The 24,170-nt window shown below is 39.4% G+C and overlaps 1 protein-coding gene across 23 annotated transcripts in view; it reads left to right on the top strand.

Moving 5' to 3' along the window:
• Positions 1–24,170, top strand: part of ZBTB20 (zinc finger and BTB domain containing 20) — an 891,891-nt gene that overhangs the window by 665,943 nt on the left and 201,778 nt on the right. The gene's annotated exons all lie outside the window — the stretch shown is intronic.

The following is a 24,170-nucleotide window of genomic DNA, read 5'->3' as shown; positions in this document are numbered from 1 at the left end:
TAGAATTACAAATCTGGTGATTATTTGAGGGGTGATGATTCCCAGTTATGAGACTTGGACATATGGGTGAATATTGATGCTCTTTGTTCACATAGGGAGCATAGGAAGGAGGGAAACTATAAAGGAAAAGGTAACTGAACTTTAGACGTGCTGTGCTATCCAGTTGGAATTGTCCAATAAGTCATTTGAAATAGAGAGCTAGAGGTCAGGAGAGAAATAATGGCTCAAAATTGTAGATAGATTTGAGAACTAATGGCTCAAGATAGAGATTTCAGAGGTTATTAATAAATTGATGATAATTAAAATTTGGAGACAAGGATTTCCAGTGGTCCATGGCTATATTGTTGTTCAGTCGCTCAGTCATGTCCAACTCTTTGCAACCCCATGGACAGCAGCAGGCCAGTCTTCCCTCTCCTTCACCATGTCCTGGAGCATGCTCAAACTTATGTCCATTGAGTTGGTGATACCACCCAACCATCTCATCCTCTGCCATCCCTTTCTCCTCCTGCCTTCAATCTTTCCCAGCATCAGGGTCTTTTCCAATGAGTCGGCGCTTCGCATCAGGTGGCCAAAGTATTGGAGCTTCAGCTTCATCATCAGTCTTTCCAGTGACTATTCAGGATTGATTTCCTTTAGGATTGACTGGTTTGATCTCCTTGCAGTCCAAAGGACTCTCAAGAGTCTTCTCCAACACCACACTTCAAAAGCATCAGTTCTTCAGCACTCAGCTTTCTTTATGGTCCAGCTCTCACATCCATGTATGACTACTGGAAAATCCATAGCTTTGACTATATGGAACTTGTTGACAAAGTAATGTCTCTGCTTTTAATATGCTGTCTAGGTTTGTTATAGCTTTTCTTCCAAGGACCAAGCATCTTTTAATTTCATGGCTGCAGTCACCATCTGCAGTGATTTTGGAGTCCAAGAAAATAAAGTCTGTCACTGTTTCCACTGGCTATATCATGCTAAAGTATATGTAATAAAACATTACCAGACATAGACCTGGACATCACAGAACCTATGATCACTTACCTGACATTTCCCTAGACTGGTTTTCTCCTAAGTTCATTCTCATTCATCCCCTACACTGACCCACATCCTGTCTCCAGTCTTCTTTCGTATTTGAAAATATCTACAGTTCAACACTTGGACCCTTTACATGGCACGCATGCCTTGATCTCTGTAAAAATTCTATACCTCAGAATATATACAGAGAAATAGTATGTACATGAAAACACACTGTCAGTACACTTTAAGCTCTCATTATTTTATGAAACTATGGAATGAGCCAGCTTGCATTGTGGGCAATGTTCTCTAATTTATGCATTTGCTAAGAGTTTTTGTCAGATTTTCTTTGACTGGCATGCATCATATTCATCTGCTATAATGTCAAGCCATTGGGAGGTTTACGGAGACCCCTGTTAAAAATGAGAGGGGACTCATCTTTATTCTTTTCCTTTCCACTTTCAGGGCAGGAAACATAGGCACTCAGAACTTAAGTTACTGTTTGCCAGCCTTTCCATAAATCAGCCATCCTTAGGAATGTAACTTTTGATTTTATTGTTCTCTTAGATTCCTTTTTTCTTCCTTTGCCTTGAATCACTTAAAAATATTTTCTTGCCATATCATTTCTGTTACCTCAAGACCTTGGTAGGTTCATTTGTTTACTTCTTTTGTTTGAGAATATTTTACATCAGTTCTTTATCCTCATACTTGAAATTTTCCTGACTGACACAGCCTTGGGGGGAGGGAAGTTTATGTTGCCTTTGTAATAGTAGTTGCAATCTCTATTGTCCCGAATTTCTAGAATCTGTGATGATCAGGGAGTTCTCTTTGCTGTGCCACTTTATTGGGAGCCTCCCTTTCCCATGTCTTCTCTTTATCGCTCCAAAAAGCTTCTGCAAAATATGCCTTCCTCACCAATCATAATGCTGCACTGTCAGTGTATGCAGTCTCTATGGTAACTGGGACCCATGCCACAATACCAAGATTCCTGGAGCAACCACCATCATGGGGAAATCGGCACATGCACTCTTCTGGCACCATGGAAGTTTCCCAACTGAAACCGAAACAACTACTATTTTAATACACAAGGCAAGGAACAGAGCAGACAAAAAGCTATCAATCCAGTCTCTCTATACTGTATTACTCTTGGGGTTTGGTGGATTCTTGAAGCTGATCTTATTTATTATAAAGCTAGACTGGTGTGCAGGTCCTGATCAGACATGGAGAAACTGGTTGAAATAAGCTAAATGTATTTAAATTAGGTTATATTCTTTGATAACCTCAGTGAAATTACCAATACACAGTGAAAATTGTTCCCCACTGTTGTAAAGACAGATCTTTTTCAGCTGGTTTCCCCAACAACTGCATATTGATCCAGTGGGGCCAAAAGGCCCAGTGGGGCAGTTCTGTTGAACCATGAAGGGGATGAGGAAGAAGCAAGGAGGCTCTTCAGGTTGTTGCCTCCAGGACTCAACTTCTCCCAAATATATGGAGTCCCATACTCCCAAATACAGCCCAATAGTAAAAAATGGTGCAGAGCTATCCTGTGCATTGTAGAATATTTAGCAGCATCTCTGGTCTCTACCCACTAGATTTTGTTGTTCAGTCACTAAATCGTGTCCAACTCTTTGCAACCCCATGGAATGTAGCACGCCAGGCTTCCCTGTCCTTCATCACCACCTTGAATTTGCTCAAACTCATGTCCTTTGAGTTGGTGATACCACCCAACTATCTCATCCTCTGTCACCCCCTTCTGCTCCTACGTTCAATTTTTCCCAGCATCAGGGTCTTTTCCAATGAGTTGGCCCTTCATATCAGGTGGCCAAAGTATTGGAGCATCAGCTTCAGCATCAGTCCTTCCAATGAATATTCAGGGTTGATTTCCTTTAGGATTGACTGTTTTGATCTCCTTGCTGTCCAAGAGCTTTACAACTAAAAGTGTCCCTAGATGTTGCTAAACATCTCCTGAGGGGTAAAAATTGCCCCAAAACCACTGGCTTAAAGCAAGATGTGGCTTGGGTAAGAAAAGAGAGCTGGAGAATTCCTTCTAAGGCCCAGAATATTCATTCAGTTGGCCATTCAGCATTTATTGAGTCCCTGTTGCTTTCCGAGTGCTCTCCTGTGCTTTAGGGATACAGCTATGAATAGACCAAGGCCTGATCTCATGGAGCTTACCTTCCAGTGGAGGTACTCCATGTGTTCCTGACCAGCTGGATCCATTTTCCTTCATACAGCTTCACAGCAAATGCTTCAGGCCAACTGTGGGCCAAGCAAAGAAAAACACAAGTTCACACTGAAGACTCTTTTTTAGTTTATGAACCTCGAGAACGGCTATGATTTAAAAATGAAACTTGGCAAGTGATTAGTTCATATGTTTTAGTTTATAATGTGTTTTAATCATTTTGGATGTTTTCAAAACAAATGGTGAGATTAGGGGTTTTTTCCCCTTCTATTTTTGGCCCCTTTCCTCTGTAGAGTCCTTCTCTTGTGTTTAGTTTTGGTGTTCTTGCTGTATTTGAAGAATGCTTTTAAGTATTTGAAATGTGTGCATGGATGAAAGGAGGAGAGGAGGAAGAAGCATAAGAGTCTGTGATCCCCGCTGAAACAAAGATCCATACATTCCCCAGCCCCAAAGTCAGCACTGAGGCACCACTTCCTCAAGGAGGCTTTTCACAAACCCCTCATGGCTGAGTCCCCCGACCCCGAGCTCTCCCAGCTTTCTTCACACAGCCCCATCACAGTTGTAATTAAGAAAGGGACTGTGAAACTAGCTGTTCAGGTGTTTCCCTTTGGAACATACGCTTGGTGGGGGTCAGCACCATGCCTGCTTTTCCCACAGTTGTACTGTCTTCAGCACAGGGGCTGACATACTGGATGCACTTAAGAAATAGGTGTTGAATGACATTGGCTGACTGAGAGAGCCAACTTTGGGTGTCCTACGCAAACATTTTTAGCCTGTACACTGCCTGTGGATTACCCTACCTCCACTCTCAGACTTCAACATGTTGATCTTTATTTTGTGGACTCTGAAGTAATGTGTAAACTCCTAAAATTATGCTTAAATCAGAAAATCTAAAGAACAGCTTAAGAGAATTAATCACTCAGTCCTGTCCAATTCTTTGTGACTCCACAGACTGTAGCCCACCAGGTTCCTCTGTCCATGGGATTCTCCAGGCAAGAATACTGGAGTGGCTTGCCATTCCCTTCTCCAGGGGATCTTCTCGACCCAAAGGTTGAACCCAGGTCTCTTGCATAGCAGTTAGATTCTTTACCATCTAAGCCACCAAGGAATATTAATGACTTTAAATATTCAGGCTTATATGGAGATTGCAGGAACATAAGGGAAATAACAGAGAGTGGTATTTAGGAATATTTTTAAGTATCAGTATTGCCCTGGGCATTGTTCAAGAGTTAGAGTGTTTACAGGATAAATAATTATGATTGTCATTGTGGGGCACAGTGATATTACATAATTTATTTCCTTGTTTTTGTGTCTGATATCTGTTCTCCTATTAGAACTCAAGTTTCATGAAGGTAGAGGATTTGTCCTATCTATAATTTTATCCTCTGTGCTTAGAATGTTATTTGACACATAGTAGGTATGCCATAAATGTTTGATCAATGAATAAATGGTAGACATTTAATCAGTCCTAAGTTGATGAATAGATTAACTGCTTATTAGTAAATACACAAAAAAATGCAGTAACATGATGAAGTTCTTATTCACTCATGCAACAGACAGTTTGAGTTTTTCATATATACCTGGCACCATCATATCCTAGAACAGTGTCCAGCACCTACTTGTTGTTGCTGTTTAGTTGCTCTGTCATGTCTTTGTGACCCATGGACTATAGCCCACCAGGCTCTTCCATCCATGGGATTTCCCAGGCAAGAATACTGGAATGGGTTGCCATTCCTTTCTCCAGGGGATCTTCCTGGCCCAGGGTTCAAACCCACATCTCCTGCATTGGCAGGAAGGTTCTTTACCACTGAGCCTCCAGGGACTCCCCTAGCACATACTAGATATCCGTTAAGGACTTGGTAAGTGAATGAGCAAATTAGTATTCCAACATACTCAAAGATGTTTATTTACTAAAGGTATTAGTTTACTGCTGCTGCTGCTGCTGCTGCTGCATCACTTCAGTCGTGTCCGACTCTGCATGACCCCATAGACAGAAGCCCACCAGATTCCCCCGTCCCCGGGATTCTCCAGGCAAGAACACTGGAGTGGGTTGCCATTTCCTTCTCCAATGTGTGAAAGTGAAAAGTGAAAGTGAAGTCGCTCAGTCGTGTCCGACCCTCAGCGACCCCACGGACTGCAGCCTACCAGGCTCCTCCATCCATGGGATTTTCTAGGCAAGGGTACTGGAGTGGCTAGAGCTGCCATAACAAAGTACCACAAAACTGAGAGGCAGAAATTCTTGTCTCACAGCTCTCGACGCTCAATACCCAAGATCAAAGTGTCAGTAGAATTTGTTCCTTCCAAGAACTCTGAAGAAGAATCTGTTCCATAGTTCTCCCCTACCTTCTGATGATTTGCTAGCCATCTTCGGTGTTCCTCGGCTTATAGAAGCATCACACTAATCTCTGCCTTCATTTTCACATAGCATTCTCCTCATGTATTTGTCTGTGTCCAAATTCCCCCTTTTAAAAGAATACCAGTCATATTGGATAGTAATCCACCCTACTTCAGGATCACCTCATCTTTATCAGTCATATCTGCAATGACCCTATTCTCAAATACAGTCACATTCTGTGGTTCTAGGGGCTAGAATTTCAACATAATAATTTGAGGAGGACACCATTCAACCCATAACATTAAAACAGCAGAGACCTTTAAAGTTGCACTCTATTTTGAAAACATCAGTTTCTCAAAATAGCATCTAGTTTTATAATTCTATATGGAAATTGATGTGATATTAATACAGCATTTACTATATTACACAGAAACATGTATGTTCACAGGGTGGAAACTGAAGAAAGTTCTAGAAGCTTAAATGTACAGAACTCATCTCGCCAAATGGTATATGACGAGACAATGGGTTACATGGGGAAGACTGTTAAGAAATTTTGAAGATTCAAAGCATTTGGATTTTATTTTACACATACCAAGAAACCAACTCAGAAGTCCAAACTTATTCAACTGTTCCGTTCCGTTCCGTCGCTCAGTCGTGTCCGACTCTTTGCGACCCCGTGGACTGTAACCTACCAGGCTTCTCCGTCCATGGGATTCTCCAGGCAAGAGTACTGGAGTGGGTTACCGTTTCCTTCTCCAGGGGATCTTCCCGACCCAGGGATCGAACCCGGGTCTCCCGCATTGGAGGCAGACGCTTTAACCTCTGAGCCACCAGGGAATAGAAAAGTATTAAAAGGAAAGGTGAATTTTATTGTATGCAAATTATTTATCAATGAACCTGAAAAGAAAGAAAGCAACAAGATTGGAAAATGGATCTTCAGTTCAGTTCAGTTCAGTTCGGTCGCTCAGTCGTGTCCGACTCTCCGCGACCCCATGAATTACAGCACGCCAGGCCTCCCTGTCCATCACCAACTCCCGGAGTACACTCAAACTCATGTCCACAGAGTCAGTGATGCCATCCAGCCATCTCATTCTCCGTCGTCCCCTTCTCCTCCCTCCCCCAAATGGATCTTAGGAGCTAGCAATCAGAGGTTTTTGGAGACCTTGGTCATTTAATTGGCAACACAGGTAGACAAACCAGATTTTACTGTGTTGAGGAATGAATCAGTTTAGGAAGCTTAAAAGTGGTTCAAAGAAAGGAAAGACTGTCCACAGAAGATGATCTGTTGTTTGTTAGTTTGTTGTGATTGTTATTGTTTGTTTCACATGTGGACAACTGAATACATGGCGGCATGCAGTAGGAAAATGGAAAACGCAGAAGATAGAAGGAGTAACTGATATAGTAAGATCCTGGAGGAGATAATTAATGCAGAGAAAAAAGTATCTGAGATGTCAGGGATAGGTTCTGACAGAGGTAGTATGATAGGACTGACATTTGATAGTTCTGTCTTCTGTTTGAAAAGAAGGCAAGGTTAATACAGAAGCTGAGAATAAAGGGTAGGAGGTAAGTTGCAAGCAGTTAATTACATGATAAAAGGAAACTGGGGACTGAAAAAGGAAACTGACTAAGAAAAGATGAAAGAACTGTAAAGTAGTTCCAAAACCCCAGCTCAGGTTGGAAACCAGAACTCTGAAAGGGCAACAGGCTATCCAGTTTTGTAATTTTCCCTCAGCTTTGCTCAGCAGCCTGGGAGTTGAGGCAAACATATATGAATGGGTTCATATGGCCTCAAGAACTAGTGAGGAACAATTGCAAGTCATAGATGAAGAAACTGATGGCGGATGTCTTAAAAGCTAACAGTGAGGGCCCAGACTGGTAGAGAAGAAACTGAAGATTAATAGCCTAGGAGAAAAGAGAGAAAAATGAAAGTCAAAAGTCATGGTGAGAAGGTATTTATTTTCTGGAGCTGTGTATATCCCAAGAAGGAAGTCCGCCCCTACCACATGTATCTTTTGCCACTGGTCCCAGAGAAACCACAGAAAACAGACTGAACACTTTGAAGGACATATAGACTGGACTTAGAAACATAGCCTGGAAGTCAGAGTTTCATTCTCAACACTGTTATTATCACAGAAGGCTGACCCTGAGGAAAAGAATTTGTTTGCATATATTAAAGTGGAAGAAAAAGGAATCCTCCATGAGACAATGGTGAAAATTGGCAAGAGACAAATATTTTTCATTTTTGCCTCAAATTCCAAAAGTATACTGATGTTTTCTTCAACACACGCTCTCTTTTTCCTTATTTTAAGATTCTCTATTTATTCTGTGAGAGTCTCCAGAGCTGGCACCCTTCTTTTGGCACTCATTCCTGCTTTCTGGGTTTCCTCTTTCTTCTCGCTTCCTCTTGTCTCTGGCCATTGCATGTTGTCATAGTCCCAGCATCCTCCCCCACCCCGTGACCAAATAAACGATTCCCATAAGCTCTGTGTTGAAATTTTTTTCAAGAAGGCAAGGCTCAGAATGATGTTGCTTGGTTAGAGAATACACTTAGGTACCTCACAGCTGACTCTATCCAGCTAATCCTTCATTCTCTGTGCATTCAGATGAACTTGAGCATCTCTCTGTAGTATTCATAAGGAGACCCCTGGTCCTGTGGGCCCTGCCTCCATATGTCAGAGTGGCAGCGTATCCAACCATGTTATTCACTGTGAGATACCATGCTCTAGTTATCCTTTATTTGCTTGAATGACTATAATGAACATAATAGACAGAGTTTAGTAGTTCCCTAAACCCAACAAGAATTCCTAAATTCCTTGCCTTGGTATTCTCAAAGATAAGTCCAAAAAATAATTTGAGGGGAATTTCAATACACAACTCTAAAGCCCCTTTCTCTTTACAGATATAAATCCTTACAAAATTCCATTTTTCCTTATTTTTTTATGCTCGTGATTCTCTTATAGCTCTTTCCAGTGATGCTAAAAAAAACCAGCTGATCTGGAGATTAATATGACCAGACATACCATGAATTTTTTAAATCTCAAAAGTCCCAGTTTCTAGTTCTTGGTCAATCAAATATAGGTTGTATTTTCTTGTGTATATAAAAGTGTACATTATGTTATCATAAGTCTCCTCTCATTTTTGGGGGGAGGGGTTTCACTGTTTCCTAAAATTTTCTTAAATGCTTCTTTGTTAGAAATAGGCAGAGGAAAACCTGAAGAATGGAGGGGGAAGTATGACGTGATAGAAAGAGAAAGCATACTAAGGAAGAAGGGAAGTCAATGAGGAGATGAAAAGAATAGTGATTTCCCTTTTCCCTAGGCCCCTCAGAGCCCTTTTATGTTTGGTTTTGGTATTTCTCTCACCTAATGCCCCCAGATGATCTCTTCCTAGCAATGTGCTCTATAAATATATATATATATATATTTCTCACATATATATATTTTTTTTTTTTTTTTTCTCACTGCCAGTGAATATCTCCTCCTGCTCTAGCTGCTTCACATCCTCTCCAGCTGACTCCAGGGACTTGGACCCAAGGCTACTAGTTCCACTTTCCCTTGGCCCAGGCTGGCATGGAGAGTGTTAATGGCTGATGTAAATCTGAAAAGAACTTAGGCAATAATTTGGTTTTACTTTATTAACATTCAAAATATAAACAGATAAACTGCATGTTGAATTTATTAATTCATCCTCTTCTGTTTACAAAGATGAAAACTGCATTTTTAAGAAAGGGATTGATTGGTGTCATGTACGTATTCAGTCCTGTTTATACAAGATAGTAAGAATATTAACATGGAGGCAGAACAATGGCACTTATAATTCTATCACCACTGTTTATATGAGAAGAAAGTATCGGAAAAGAAACAGGGAGAGAACGTTTGCTGCTCTGTACATACATTAAATGCTTGTGTTTTTGTATATAAGGCATTTGAGGTGGAAAAATTTTAAATGTTGAGGAGGAATTCATGTTCTTCATACCATGTTCACTGTAACTGACCTAAGATAGCTAAGTTCAGAAAAGACTAAAATATAATGGCAGGGTACCTCCTTACAAGAAGCACAGGGACCAGAGACATGTGTGCTCCATTAAATCCTTCCAGAGACTGAGCTTATTTAAAGTTATGATCCTCTATTGGGTTCTGAAGTGTTCTCCCCAGAGAGCAGTGAGTGTTGTGTCTGGGAGACCACTGACTCATAATTTGCCTGAAACTCAAGATATATATATATCTCAGGAGTGGAGACCCCATCAATTGTCCAAAAAAAGAAGAGAAGATGATATTTTAAATAAGGATCCATTTCAAACAAATAGTACTGGGCAGACATGTATGATTTTTCTTGACTGTTTGAAAAAGACAAGGTAGTTGATGGTGGGGAAGGAGTTTCCTACCTAAGTTGAAATGAACTGAATTGATAATATAGGCCACAAAGGGTCAGATTATTGATAAGGGCTTAATGGATGTCGGGGTTTGCCTGGGTGGTGCTAGTGGTAAAGAACCCACCTGCCAAAGCAGGAGACAGAAGAGACCCAGGTTCCATCTCTGGATCAGGAAGATCCCCTGGAGAAGGACATGGCAACCCACAGCAGTATTCTTGCCTAGAGAATCCCATGGACAGAGGAGCCTGGCGGGCTACAGTCCATGGGGTTGCAAAGAGTCAGACGTGACTGGGCAACTCACACTACTACTACTACTACTAATGGATGTCACAGGGCAATTGAAAAGAGTGAAAGAGGAACAAGAAGTTGTTACAGGCAGATGGTTATGTTTAAGATAACTTACAAGAGTGAGCTAGTAACCTATCAGTAATACTGGAGACATAAAAACTCTGTAAAGTATACATTACCGTAGAGGTCCTTGAGAGCTGCAATGGAGTCTAATCAGCGGAGTAATGAATAGTAGACTCTGGAAAAACTTCTGTTAAATTAATGAATGAAAGCATGCCTCCATATCGACAGTGCTTTGCATGTTCTCCCGTATCTAACTAATTCTCAGGGAAGGTTCAGGCTGTTTTAACTGTTAGGCTCAGTTAAAAACACAGGTATCTCTCCAATGGGAGAGCTGAATTTTCTCAAGAGCATAGAGTCACTAATTCTAATTGGTTTATTCATTTCCATCCTAATTCACATTTCTATTCTTCTTCCACTTAGGTAAACATATTTTATTGCAGTTGGACCAATGTTTCATGCGAGTGATGAGAAATGAGATTAGAGAAGTAGTGAGGGATTGGACCCCATAGACCTAAGTCCTTTAGAATCGCAAGAATCAGTGATGGGCAGGAATCTGAAGTCAAATGAAGCAGTTTCAGTCAAAGACTGGAGGCACTGATATAAGAGCTTGATTTGGGCTATAAGTCAAATATACAATTTCCAACCAGTGTACATAAAAACATAGTTTATCCAGCACCTTTTTTGCCTATTAAACCAGTTTTACCAACCTAACACTCTCAGTTGGCAACCACACCTATAAGACACTTAGGAAGAAGCATTCACTTGTTTTAGAACTTTCATAAGGTTTTTAGTTCAAGAGAATAGGATTTAAGACACTCTAAACCTCTGATGCTGGGAAGGATTGGGTGCAGGAGGAGAAGGGGACGACAGAGAATGAGATGGCTGGATGGCATCACCGACTCGATGGACATGAGTTTGAGTGAACTCCGGGAATTGGTGATGGACAGGGAGGCCTGGCGTGCTGTGATTCATGGGGTCGCAAAGAGTCGGACACGACTGAGCGACTGAACTGAACTGAAACATGAATTTTAAATATTAGATGGTTTTCCCTTGTATTGACTGACCACTGTGCTAAGAAGTACAGAATTCCTGGACATTAAATAGTGTGTGCATAAACTATTCTGCAAAGGAAGGAGAGGTTAAAAGTTCACACAAGATGTGCATGTTCTCCCACCATGCCCTACCAAAATGAGCCAATCTGCCACACTTACTTTTGAGAATGCAAGAGATTTTATGGTTTGCCTAAAATGGGACATTCATGAAAGGTCATTTTCTTGTCCATTTATATATAAATCACTAAAACTTTGAAGCTATATACTAGTATTACTGAGGGGAATTGCTGAGAATTTTTCTTATCACATACGAGAGATGACAGACTTAAAATCTGATGGCTCTTTTGATAGCTTCTGAAAGAACTAGAACTTGTCTGGCTCCATTTGTCTGGCCAAGATGTATTTCTATGATTTATCCATGGAGTTTTTAGCAGAACCTTACACTTACTGTCTAAATTAATGATATTCTCCTTTTTTGCCATAACAAAAATCACGCTACACTATATACATTATGTTAAAGATTTTTTATTTTAGCATGTGGACATATTCTGTAGAAGCTTTTTCAGTTTCATCATGTTGACAAGCTGATTCCATTAAATCACCCACCATCATCATGTTCACTTTTTTCTTTTCTTTTTTGAAAAGTTAGAAAACAGCGATCATCTCAGAGTTTTCAAGACATTCACTTTGGCAAAAATAAATCTGGAAAAACATGAGCCTATTCCTTGAAATGGAAAAAGGATGGGTTGTGTCATTCTTCTCATTGGCCCTTCTTTTTAAGTTGTTAAAGATGAGGAAGGAGGCTATGGGTCTTTTTTTTTTTTTCTAGTAGAAGGAGATTTAAAAAATTTTTTTCTGTATATAGCTCAAACTTCTCTACCTCAGTATTTATTACGTATTATTTGTTATTTAAAAACGGAAACTTCAGTAAGTCGGACGAATATCATGAAACATTTCATTCAAGCATTTTTGATCATTTCTACACTGCTGATAAAAAGTTCTTTGGTAATGTTTTAGGGTCCCACTGCTGTTTTGAATTAGAGCAGACATATCCAACACCATGTTTTCCTTACTGAGGGAAAAGAAAAATCATCTGATCATGCTACTGCTGGGTCATTTAAAACACTGAGTGGATGTGTGAGATGAGGGAGGGTTAACCCTCAGGATGGGGCTAATTAGCTCTGTGGGCTTGTGGACGGGTCACTTCCTCAGGACCTATTCATGCAGGAGGAACCAGGCATATACTGACTTATAAAATTAAAAGAAAGCCATGAACCCTCAGATTCTGGGGCATAAACGGATTGCCTTTGGAGATGAGAAATACTCACTGCCTTTTGTGCATTGGTATTTTGGGCTTCATTGATCAGAGACAAGTGGACGTCCCTTAAAGTGTCTGGTGCAGGTCAGACACTGAAAATATATCTACAGTTTGAGAAGGCTCTGGCAAATCTGGTGTTTTTTGAAATTTACCTCTGCTGACTCTTTTTAAAGTCCTATCTTGCTCAGAGTCTTGTAATGTGTCTTATTTTTCTAGGTCTCATCTTGGAAACAATGTAATTTCTTCCGGAAAGTATGAGTGAATCCTTTCTATTTTCATAATTGTTTTTCATGGACTGCCACAGGTTCCCTGCCTGCTGAGATCAGCTCAGCCAGGGTTTGGCCTGAAGGATTCTGCTAGACTGTTTACAATCTAATCCTTTCATGGAGTGAAAGGTGAAACAGCAGACAGAAAACATCCTCAATTCCTAGGCCATTAATAGGTGAATACAAGTATTCAGGTATTTATAAGTAAATTTCACCCACAGGAAAGATACTGTGAAAAAGTCTACTTGAGCACATGCTTCAAAGAGCCAGGAATGAATGGCAATTAACCAGGAGGAAATCACTAATGAAGAACATGTTTGTAGTGTCAGAGGAAACCGTTTATGTTTCCTTATGTTTCTACCTAAATTACTCTGACATCAGTAGGAACACTTCATAGAGTGTATAGTATAGACAGAAAGTCCCCAGATGTTTATAACTTTCAAACAGAAATGTATATATATATTTATTTCAGTTCAGTTTAGTCACTCAGTCGTGTCCAACTCTTTGCGACCCCATGGACTGCAGCAGACCAGGCCTCCCTGTACATCCCCAACTCCCGGAGTTTACCCAGACTCATGTCTATTGAGTCGGTTATGCCATCCAACCATCTCTCCTCTGTCATCCCCTTCTCCTCCCACCTTCAACCTTTAAATATATACATAATATATATATATGATATATGCATATGTATGTATATATCTTTATTTGCAATTAAACCATAGGCAACATTGTTTCTTGAGACAGGAAATCAGGTGACGCCCTTGGGCAATAAAGCTGCAAAATCTGTAGTCCAGAGCAGAGTCCACCATGACCACTACCACTGCCACCATCACCATCCCCACCACCACCCCCCCAAACAGAAACACAGAATCACCAAATACCTTCTTCATTACCTTGGGAAAACCTGAATTTGGATCTTGTAGATAATTTAAAATGCCAGTTCCCCTAAGAAGAAGTAGTAAAGCATTTCAATTAATAACTTTTCAGATAACGGAGAGTAGGTTGCAGTTGGGGAGGATGGAGAACCAACTGTGTCCCCAAAGAGGCAGTCCCAATCACATTGGTTTCTTTTTCTTCACCTGACTAATGATAGGAATGTGGATGTGAAAACAGGAAGGGATGGAGTGAGGGAGCCAGGAGTAAGTTTTATGAATTCTAACAATATTATCAGCTTCTTGAACCATAGCCTTTCAAATTCCAGTTGCTGGTTAGCTTGACACCTTTGCTGTTCAACTCATTCTTCACATTCAAAACAGCATAAGGAGTGGCTATGTGAGCCAACCATAATGGTAGATAGGTTATCAAAGTCAGGTTAATGCTGGCTTTATTTTCTGAACTGATATTGAACAAAATGTTTCTCTTGAAAGGTCTTAGGCCTCTATCCTCCCAGCTCCTGATCACAGCAGTTACCAACTTCCAGAAGTCATTAGTGGAGACAAGAACAATATTCTCCAACAAGTCAGCTATGAAGAAATTATCATAGTTTATCTCTGATTTGTGTCCTTATGAAAATAATGGCTTGAAAGATAAAACTACATTTCTCTGTCTTTATCTCTTTTTTTCACCAGATCTTTACAAGTACCATTGGGACGGATTTATTTTTTTTCCCCTAACAAAAGTTGAATAACACTCAAAGGCTTTAAGTAGCCAAAGTCCATCTTTAGAAATAGCTTTTCTCTATAATGTACTGCCAATTTCTTATGTGTGTGTATTTTGACCTTCCTGATACCTCTGCTATGGGCTGCCTGTTTATTGGTACATGTTAGTGCTTTGCTTATAAGAGTTGGGCAATAGTTCAGCAATCCAACCCAAATCTGGGCCATAGATAGAAAGGGCTCATCTTCTATTTAAGAAACGTGGCAAACTACATGAAATGAATTTGGTTCAGACAAGGTCTTTGGAACTGCTCATCTAATCTTGTGTGCTTGTATGGAATGGACACTTCTGCTGAGCTCCAAAGCTGAAAGGTAAATAGATAAGAAAGCCAGTAATTTGCCACCCCTGTTAGAGCTCTTCCTGAGTCTGTCATTAGATTTACATTCTTAATCATATGGAGACCATTTTGGCCATTTAAAAGTATTTGCTCACCAATTCTCCTGATGTCTTTGAAGATAGTCCTGGGAATAATAACAGTGAAATCTTATATAATTTTTTGGTGTTTTTTCTAACTTAAAAAAAAATTGGGTATTGAATTTATATGCATATTCATAACAGGTTTATTAAATATTCAGCTAAAATGGCTTGGACATGAAAGAATTAATTGTTAGAATGTTTCACTCTAGCTAATCATTATGTTAAAAACCATAGTAGATTCAAGTATATGTTTGCTCAATTCTGTTTGAGTAATTAATATACACTTGGCAAAATGAATCTATACATAAGCAGTCTATACACTATTTTGGATTTAGTTACAGACTTCTTGTGTCACACTGTCCTCTTCAAACCATTTTATTCAACTGTGTTGTAATTCTGTACAATTCAGGGAATCAGCATGTTATAGGATTTTGTAGTAATATAGAGCAAAACGAAACTAGAGAAGCTATTGAATTCACCCTCCTGACTGGAGATAGAGTTGCTTTTATTCCATCCGAAACAGACGAGGATCTTTCCTATTTTTAAATAACCGTGAAGATAGAAATTTCATAACAGCTCTTAGCAATCTATTTGATTATTTACCACTTGTACATTTAGGATGTTCATCCTAAAGTCTTAAATTATCCACTGGACAGTTTAATATCATTTTGCCCTAGGACAAAAATGCCTATCATTATCCTCTTTACAGCCCTTCTTATAGTCAGAAAACTGTGAAGATATACCTCAGCTCTTTCTTTTGTCAGCTATATTATTCCAGTTTTTTAACATTTACTTTTGTTTTTATAGCTCTTTCTGTACACGAATGGAAAGGGGGAGTATTTTTAAAATGTCGGTCATACATGATGCCCCTGAGAAAGGCACTGCATATTTTAATTTCACTGTGCTGATGTGGAAATAGCCACAGCTTTTTCATTATATGCTGATGGACAGAGCATTTGTGTTCATTTAACCTTGAGGTTGAAACTTGTTCCCAAAAAAGTAACTGACTCATAGCATTGGCTAGACCCAAGAATAAAGAGCATCAGTTTTCCTAATCTTAAAGGCTCATCTTGCCCCCACTCTGAAAATGCACTAAAATTAACTTTTCCTTGACCTTTTCTGGTGCTATTCCTTTACTGATTTAACAACTTTTTTCTATCATCTTTGTCTCCTAAAATAAATAGACAGAGTTTATTCAACAAACATTGGAGGGTCCTGCTGTGTTTAGGACACTGTGCTAGGCTTGGGTGGTTCTAGTGTGAACTGTTAACAAAGGCTCAGGGGCAGAGGTGTCCTGGGCATGTTCAGGGAGAGCAAATAGTCTGTCACAGTGTGTAAGGAAGCAGTGGTAGGGGAAAACAAGAGAGGTGGATTGAGGCTAGATCCAGATCATGAAAGATCTTGGACTGCTCTTAAACAAATAGTTGGTGGTAACAAGGACAGAAGTAACATTTTCCAATCTGTATTATGGAAAGCTCTTATCGAGTCTTTAAAACACAGACTGTGCCCACATTGTCCTCTTGGTTTAGTGTCTAACAGACCATCGGGTAAAAGTACCTGCTTAATTTATATCTTTTTATATAAATTCTGTGTCATAATTTTTCCCTTTGTATTAAAAAATTCAAGGAAACCATTTGAGTAAAGACAGCCTTCTGTTCACACTGATCTGGATGGTTCCTCCTCCTGCTGTGCCCATATTTATTCCAAAGCCCTCTGTACACTAACATGTTACTTTCTGTGTTTATATATACCAAGGAGTCTGGAGAAGAGTTTGTCCTATAATAGGCACAACTTTTTTGTACCAAATGGCATTAATGATGGGCTATGAGCAGCATTATGGCCAAGTGTTTCTACTTGATTGGGCCACATAATAACAATGCCAGATCTTTACAGCATCTCCTGTTTGCATGCATGCTAAGTTACTTCAGTTGCGTCTGACCCTCTGAGACCCTATGGACTATAGCCCGCCAGGCTCTTCTGACCATGGGGTTCTCCAGGCAAGAATACTGAAATGGGTTGCCTTGCCCTCCTCCAGGGGGTCGTCCCTGACCCAGGAATTGAACCTGCGTCTCTCACATCTCCTGCATTATCAGGCAAGTCCTTTACCCCTTAGCACAACTTGAGAAGCCCTTTCAGTGTCCCTTAAGGAATATTAATGTACTATATAATAAAAGGTCCTGGTATACCAATCCATTTGGAATCTATAAAGCTATAACTTTGGGAGTTTGAAATATGGAAGGAAAAGTTGTTTGGAGTCAGATTGTAAAGAGCTCCTAAACTGTCATCATGCCATCGAGTTAGGTCTGTTTTAGTAGCTGTAAGAAATTGACCTAAATATATTAAGCAAATTCAGTACCTGACACTACCTCCCACCCTGCTCTGCCACCCCTCCCAGCCCTACTGATTTTATTTCTAATTCCTCAGGCTTTCTATCTGTAAGAAGCACGAACAGTCAGGGGGATTTGTGTGGGATGGGGTGGAGTCTCAAGTTATTTCTCAGCAATGTTTCAGGCTCAGAAATGGCCCCACATCTAACTGCTGAACTTGAGTTTTTTATTTTTTCAATTATTTTTTTATTAAAGGATAAATGCTTTACAGACTTTTGCTATTTTCTGTCAAACCTCAACATGAATCAGCCATAGGTATACATATATCCCCTCCCTTTTGAACCTCCTACCCATCTCCCTCCCCATCCCATCCCTCTAGGTTGATTCAGGGCCCCTATTTGAGTTTCCCGAGTCATATGGCAAATTCCTGTTGGCTCTCTATTTTACATATGGTGATGTAAGTTTCCATGTTACTATTTCCATCTCACCCTCTCCTCCCCTCTCCCCGTGTCCATAAGTCTATTCTCTATGTCTGTTTCTCCATTGCTGCCCTGTAAATAAATCCTTCAGAACCATTTTTCTAGATTCCGTATATGTGCGTTCAGTTCAGTTCAGTCGCTCAGTCGTGTCCAACTCTCCGCGACCTCATGAATCACAGCACGCCAGGCCTCCCTGTCCATCACCAACTCCCGGAGTACACTCAAACCCATGTCCACAGAGTCGGTGATGCCATCCAGCCATCTCATTCTCCATCGTCCCCTTCTCCTCCCACCCCCAACCTTTCCCAGCATCAGAGTCTTTTCCAGTGAGTCAACTCGTCGCATGAGGTGGCCAAAGTATTGCAGTTTCAGCTTTAGTATCAGTCCCTCCAGTGAACATCCAGGATTGATCTCCTTTAGAATGGACTGGTTGGATCTCCTTGCAGTATAAGAGACTCTCAAGAGTCTTCTCCAACACCACAGTTCAAAAGCATCGATTCTTCGGCGATCAGCTTTCTTCACAGTCCAACTCTCACATCCATACATGACCACGGGAAAAACCATTGCCTTGACTAGAGGGACCTTGGTTGGAAAAGTAATGTCTCTGCTTTTTAATATACTATCAAGGTTGGTCATAACTTTCCTTCCAAGGAGTAAGCGTCTTTTAATTTCATGGCTGCAATCAGCATCTGCAGTGATTTTGAAGCCAAAAAAAATTAAGTCTGACACTGTTTCCACTGTTTTTCCATCTATTTCCTATGAAGTGATGGGACCAGATGCCATGATCTTTGTTTTCTGAATGTTGAGCTTCAAGCCAACCTTTTCACTCTCCTCTTTCACTTTCATCAAGAGGCTTTTGAGTTCCTCTTCACTTTCTGCCATAAGGGTAGTGTCATCTGCATATCTGAGGTTATTGATATTTCTCCCAGCAATCTTGATTCCAGGTTGTGTTTCTTCCAGCCTAGCATTCCTCATGATGTACTCTGCATATAAGTTAAATAAGCAAGGTGACAATATGTGCGTTAGAATACGATATTTATCTTTCTCTTTCTGACTTACTTCACTCTATAGAATAGGTTCTAGGTTCATCCACTTCAATAGAACTGACTCAAATGTGTTCTTTTTTATGGCTGAGTAATATTCCATTGTGTATATGTACCACAACTTCTTTATCCATTCATCTGTCGATGGACATCTAGGTTGCTTCCATGTTCTAGCTGTTGTAAATAGTGCTGCAGTGAACACTGGGATACATGTGAGTTTTTTATGTTTTACTATTTATGAACTTGGTTGCACTGGGTCTTAGTTGTGGCATGCAGAATCTTCATGGTGTCAGGGGTATCTTCCACTTTGTCACAGGGACTGTCCAGTTGTGGCGCATGGGCTTCAGTAGTTGCTGCATATGGGCTCTCCAGTTGTGGCACATGGGCTCCAGAATGTGTGGGCTCAGGAGCTGTGGCTCATGGGTTTAGTTGCTCTGCAGCATGTGGGAATCTTAGTTCCTGACTAGGGATCCAGCCTACCCCTACATTCGCAGGAAGACTCTTAACTACTGGACCACCAGGGAAGCCCCTGAACTTTAGTTTTTTAATTCTCTCTTTTTACTGATCATTATTTCATCATCTAAATTTTGAAGGTAGGCATTATTCAGAATTATCATAGTATTTTAAGGAATGGTAAAGCATCACCATGATATTCTTATTGTTCTTCTCAAGATGGTCTTGAAAAGCAGGCCCCCAAGACATGAATGACCATTTGTGGCATTTATAGTCAGTCTCCTTAAGACCAAGAAACTTGCAGGGGACCCCAGAGTACCTACTGGGAAATTGAGCATGGTTTGTATGCACATCTGAATAACCCTTCCATCTGACTTTAACTTGTAAATCTTTGCCAGGTAGAAAATAGAGAATTAAAAACCTCCAAATTCAGGGTGCATGAAATGTCATTAAATCTAGCATAAAATTTCTTGAATCTGTCAGATAAAGGAAATCATGTATCCAGAGTGAAGATGGAATATCAATTGACAGGAACCTATGAAGCTGGCTCTTATTCTGAGAGACATATGAATCTAAAAATCCAATAATGCCTCTTCCTTTGAAAACACTGGAAGCCAGAGAGGTATTAGGAAAATCAATAAGGTAAAAATCTTCATCCTACTGTTTGGAATGACTCCCATATAAGAATTAATTAACACAATACTTCTAGAACATGAAAAGAATGTTAAAATGTTATCTCTACCCATAGAAAACAAAGATATAAATCCACCTAAATACTAAAGAGAGTAGTTGGAAAAGAAAGATTGGAAGCATTAAAGGCATGTCTAAGAGGTCATTTCTGTCCTGTTGTCACACCATTTACCCTATTCAGATAGAAGGATAAGTGTTGAACTTCAGTTCATCTGAATTCCTCAGCTCTGTCATCAATGCTGTGACACATTCTAATTTTCTGATTCATTTGTGATGAATAAGTTCTCTCTTTTCTATTCACAATGCTAAAAGTAACCAGTTTTTGTGAGTGAGTTATGATTATTTCCCATTTTTTTTAAATTGTATTATTATTTTCCCTTAGCAAGTTTCTCTCTTTACCAGCCAGTGTGAACCCCACTTGTAGAAAAGCCCTTGGACAGTACCATTGCCTACCCTTGGAGTTAGTCAAGAGGAATGAGAGACTGAACCCCTGGCTCCTTTTTTAATCCAGCCAGTTACCTCAACTGGCAAGTGGCTCAGCTTCTGCCCATAAAATAGGTGTAATATTAACAATAGCTTTCCCTTACCACCGTCCAATATGTAGAATCCAAATCAAGCCAGATACGTCTCCTTCCAAAGGAGAAGCCTAAACTAGCCTAACAAATTTCTGAATTAGTCCAGATGTCAAGGGCAAACATGAAGAGAGAAATACCTAGAGGCACGGGAACTTAGGATTTATAAATATATAGACTTTGGAACAGTACAAACATTAAATCCAAGAAACTGTCTGATTTAAGGTGTTTTCTAATTTCTCAAATATCATTTTTTCTCTGGTAAAGTAGAAATGACGGTATATACTCCTGTATTCAGGATTAAATGTTATACTGTTAGAGCTGCTTTTTAAACTCTTCTAGGCAGGTGATCCTCAAGCTAAGGTGAGCATCCAATATTCGGGGTGCCTGATGCCTGAAACAATGCACCACAAATTAGGCTTTCAGCAAAGTCTCAGGTTTCATCCTAAAAATATGTACATATTCTGCTTTCTGCTCCTCAACATATCCTTGTTTGTTTCACCAAACTGGAAGTTCCACAGGGACAAGAACAGGGTCTGCTCTTCTTGTGTATAACTTTCAAGAAGTAGTTATTGGATAAATGAGTACATATACAAATAAGATTTTGAATTACTTAGCCACAAGGACAACTGACTCTCTAAAGAGAGAGCCACATCTTCTATTATTTACTTTGTGGCTTTGCATACTCGTCAGACTGCTCCACTTCCCTGGGTCTGCCCATATTCAAATTGAAGAACATTTACTTAGGATACCTGAAACCAAGGAAGGTCTTCAGTGAATAGTACCTCTTATCATCATTCCTTTGCTCATTATTTCCTCTACCTTATTGTCCCTAAGGCTCTATGGCCTTTCTCATAAAGAAGTTGTCAAGGACTAGGAAAGTCAGAATCTGGAAGTCCTGTGAAGGAGTCCGTGTGTCTCTACCCACATACTTACCCATGTAGTATGCTCCATTTTCATACATTTCATTTACTCCTGGCTTTAACTTTATAGCAACTTGTTAAAACATCCTAGAAGTGATGAGCAAGGGGACTGAAAGAACACTTTCTCCCCTCTCCCTTTAGGCAGAAGGTTCCTAACCTGGAATTCTTGGAAGAACTCCTTGGAGTTTGGGAGACGCTTGAAACTTGGTATTTTTGAAGAATTTCTTGGAGGAGAGATTTTCATAGGGATCTGCATCACCTCCAAAAGTTGGGAATCATTGCCCTGGAACATTACATACACAGAAATCAGAATGGACTAATCTTTCAGTTACAGTTAATAATACTTTTACTTGCTTGGAGACTGATACTATATAATAAATTCTACTCAGATATCACAAAACTAAAATCAGACTTAACCCCTCTTGCTTTCTCTACTCTTGCCTCCCCTACTGTTTTAAGGTCCTGATTCATTTGGCCTTTACAGTTCTATACTCTTTGCTAGATATTTGTGCTTTGAACCCAGCATGCTTAATGCAAATGATTTTAATCTCATGCAAAACTACTGTAGATAATTCTTTGCATTTCAGATGAAAACAATATACAGACATACAAAGTGAATATCACTTAGGCAGAAAGGGCACATATCAATAAAATAACAATTTGAGCTGAACAAAAATAAACCCATGCAGATTAATACATATTTTCAAAATTGCATAGCAGATTGTAATTCAATCAAGAAACAGGGGCCTTTTGACATTTATGAATGTTTATAAATTGTAGAAGAACTCTGAGATTAAATTTTTAGCTTTAATATTAAATTTGGGATAGATATTATTGATTTTCATTAATACATAAAGACAACAATTATATCCAATAAAATCTTTAATTTAACTTGGCTTTAATTTGTCTTAGACTGTGACATACACACTGTGAATTTTCTCTCCATCTTGGATTCCTGTCATTGACAGCCTGTGTGTCATTTGACATCCAGGAAAGATAGTTTTTCATTCCAGACCTTGGATATATTAGTCAATCTGGGTATAATTTACATCGATCTCTTTTGATCACATCAAAAATTTAATTTTGACTGATTAACTTTTATGAATAAATACTCCTTGAAATTTAGAAAGTTGTATGCTTAGATATAAGAACATAAATACCGAGTATAGTTCAAAAAGAGCATAATTATTATTGAGATTTACTGGGTTTATAACATACAACAGAAAAATAAGCAAGCACATTGCATAGATTAACGACCAATCATATTTTTCTCTGTTTTTTCAAAGGTTGGGAAAGAAAGCAAGCTCAAAAATATTGGGGGAGCAGGCGGGAAGGAAGGAAAGGAGAGAAGAAGAGAAGAAGAAAGGAAAAATACTTTAAAAGATGGACCAGTGTGATAGTCTAGGATCCCAGCTTGTAGACGGGACTAGAATGTAGCAAAACTTAGAGTTTTAAAGTCTTTGAAGCTAGTTTGTCTATATATATATATATAGACATACACATATATATTTCAAGTTTGTGTGTACTTTCAATGAATCATACATAAGTTAATTATCTTGCTTAAAATTTTCATTAAGCTAATCAATTTTGTGAAACAATTTAAAAGCATTGGAGACCCCCCAACCTCTCTTTATTGTCCATACTGCAGATTTTCAACTTAACTCTTCTTGTCCAAAGAGGTGAACACCATCCTTCACTCCTGCATGTTCATGGAACAGGGTTTCACCTAGTCCACAAAAAGAAAAATGTATTCTTTGGAGGAATCTCTACAATGGTGCATTTGTCCAGAAGACTTGCTGAGAAGTGAAGCTCTAATTGCCAGTTTTCTGCTTTAGCCTTATTCTATGCTAATTTATTTAATCAGGTCTTTCTACTTGATCTTTTTTAATACAGTTTGTTTTGCATTTTTCTGGAGGCCTTATGTGAAGTGGCTAAAACCATAGTATCAGAGACAGAAAAATTCAACCAGCGTATTTTAAGTCCTTGACATATTTGAGTGGGGTGGGATAAGGAGACCTGCTTTGTCTTCTCAGCATCCTTGTTTGGTTTATTCTCTTGGATCTTCTGTTACTTCAGTTTTATTTCTCTGTAAGAAAAGCTATCAAAACAATAGTGAGCAGGCCAGTCCATTAATCGCTTATTTGGCTTGTGTGTTGATGATTACAAAAGAAAATTTTCAGACTTGAAATATAGAATGAGAAACTGTTAAGATCAACTCCCCCCAAAACTAAAGTTTTTTTTTTCTCCTTTTACATTTATTTTTAATTGAAGGATAATTGATTTACAATATTATGTTGGTTTCTGCCTATGTTGATTCATGTTGATGTATAGCAAAAACTGAAGTTTTTATTATTAGAAATGCATTTTGGGAGACAGATGCTTTCGTTTAAAATCCTTTTGTCAGAGGGCACATTCCTAGCCTGGTGCTATGCAGCAGACAAGGCAGTAACCACTGTCAGTTAATGACTGACAGCACGTGGAGGTTTTGAATTTATCCAAAGCATTAAACATACTAAATCTACCTTTCAAAGAAGCAAAGTCTATGAGTTTGATTCATCTCTGTCAAAATTAGCTAAGATTTGTCATGTACAACACAGTAAAGCTTTTACTTGTTCTCATTGTGCTGCCCAGTAGCTATTTACGCAATGATAGAAATGGACTATCTGTAAAGCAGCCACCAGTCACAGGTGGCTGTGGAGCACTGGGGACGTGACTAGTAGACCAAGGAA

Source organism: Moschus berezovskii, chromosome 1, assembly GCF_049115385.1.
Source record: "Moschus berezovskii isolate FMDL1 chromosome 1, NW_MosBer_1.0, whole genome shotgun sequence".
Lineage (NCBI taxonomy): Eukaryota > Metazoa > Chordata > Mammalia > Artiodactyla > Moschidae > Moschus > Moschus berezovskii.
The sequence above is the reverse complement of the archived record's forward strand: the minus strand, read 5'-3'. Positions and strand labels throughout refer to the sequence as shown.